Source organism: Cyprinodon variegatus, unplaced genomic scaffold (genome assembly GCF_000732505.1).
Source record: "Cyprinodon variegatus isolate N-32 unplaced genomic scaffold, C_variegatus-1.0 Scaffold34, whole genome shotgun sequence".
In the NCBI taxonomy this organism is placed as follows: Eukaryota; Metazoa; Chordata; class Actinopteri; order Cyprinodontiformes; family Cyprinodontidae; genus Cyprinodon; species Cyprinodon variegatus.
Window position 1 is genome coordinate 151,826 of NW_015150487.1, and position 2,358 is coordinate 154,183.

Below are 2,358 nucleotides of genomic sequence, written 5' to 3' on the forward strand. Positions count from 1 at the left end.
TTGTTAGCATCCCACGACTGAATAAAATCCTGCATGTTCTGTGTGGCTCTGTGGAAGGGAAACTCCAGTCTTATTCTGGCATCAAGATAAGGTCCCTTCTGCAGTCTGTCTCTAAGGGACAAGTAAATGGCCATCTTTGGTTCACTGATAAAAACATTTAAAAGCCGGGCCTTTGGCTTATTTTTCCTATTGTGATAAACTCCTCCTACAAAAAGAACATTTATAAAACCTGTCCCAAAAGGACTAAAAACACTCATTAAAAGGCTAAAAATGATCTTTAGTTTTGTGCATTCCATAAAAACATGGAACACATTTTCAGAGAGACCACAGAAAGGACAACCGTTTAAAACAGCCTGATTAACAACCAATAAAAATCAGTTTGTGGCCATGGCACCGTGTAAAATTCTCAGTTGGAGATCACCAGTTCGTTTTTTGATTGGAGGCTTGTATAAAGTCCTCCCCTGGGGTGCTTTTATCTGAAGTTTTTCTGTCCAGATGTAGACCGGTCGGTTCTGAAGATTTCTTTGGTTAATTGCTTTTGTGTAGCTGTGGTAAAGAGCTTCCTCGTCCATATTTGATAAGATCATTCTCTGTGGGTCCAGGCTGGAGAGAAAGAAGAAGCACAAGAAAAAATTAACATCCAACTAAGGAAATTTTAAATCCATGTTGGGAAAAAGAAATGAGGATTTTTGGATTTACAATTGAAAAGAAAATAAAAGATTTTAAAATGACTGATTCAGAAAATAAACTCAAACAATACCACTATCAGCTATACCACCATGGATTCTACCAGAAGCAGCAGTAATTATGTCAATAATGGAAAAGAAACAAGATAAATCTTACACCGTAGAAAGTTATTTAGTACAGTTAAATTTAAACAATTATTATTAATATATTCAAATTTATACAGATGCAACAAATATGCAAAAAGAAAAATAGGAATAGCTTTTGTGGTACCGGAATTCAATATAAAAACAGAATGGATTATCAGCATACACAGGAGAAATGTTGGCAATTTTATTAGCCTTACAATGGGTGGAAGACATAAAACCATTAAAAACAGGAATTAGTTCAGATTCAAGCTCTGCATTGTTAAGTTTAAAATATAATCAATCAGATAGTAGGATGGACATTCTATTAGAAATATATCTAACATTATTCAGAATAAAATTTATGGGTTTGATTGTTGTATTTGTCTGGGTTCCATAACATATCTGAGTAGAAGGAAACGAGAGGGCAGATAAAATGGCAAAGAGGGCAATTTAAAATCCTATTTTCCTGATTTACTGGTTTTACAGTTAAAACTAGTAAATCAGAGGAAAAGAGTATTAATAAAGAAAAACTGATGGAAAAATGGCAAAAAAAGGTTGGATGAAGAAAGAAACAGGATGATGGTTTTATAAAATTCAGAAGATAGTAGGAAAAAGAAGAGAGATACTTAACGAGGTGAAGATTTAAGCATACAGGACTTAAATATACACTTTGAAAATGGAATACTACTGGCAAATGTGATTACTGTGGAAAATATGAAACAATTGAACATGTTATACTGGAATGTCATAGATATGAAAGAGAAAGAAGATATATGAGTAGAGAGCTTGAATGTATTAAGGAAAATATAAATTTTGTAGATATTTTCAGTAAGAATTTGTGGAAAACATACAAACAGTCATTTGATTTTTAAAGAAAACTACATTATTTCCTAGAATTTGATCATAGAAGGTGTGTATATGAATGTGTGTATGTGCATATAGATGGGCAGAATACAGATGGGATGCATCTGTGTGTGTAGTTTTTATTTTTTAAAATTTATATATATGTTTATTAGTAGATAGACCATCACGAACCACACTCCATACCAGTAATTAGCGGTAATGCTACTAAGAGTTTGATGCCAACCGCCAATAAATCCAAGAAGGAGGAGGAGAAGCGGAAGAATACAAAGGATAGATAGATTACAGAGTAGAGATTTACGTATATGTACAGGAGCAGTGAAAACAACACCTATCAACGCTCTTTAGTCGAGACTAAAAAGACTTCAAACTTGACTTAGACTTGGAAGTGTGTCTTTTAAAATAATGGATGAAGGAATATGTAGATCATTTATGTAGATCATTTGAGTAAATGATTAATGTTGTTGCCTCTCAATTGCCATAGTGAATACAAATGACCAGTTGCCACTGGAGGAGTTAACGGTAGCTTTCAAGCTCATCTGTTTTCATTTAAAGCTACCATCAAGCAAACATTTATATTCAGTGGGACACAATTTGCAGCTCTGTCAGAGAGGTGAATACTCTTAGGTTAAAGGATGAGTTTAATTTATAAACCATGGATGTTTGTAGGCAGTGGTCCAATAAT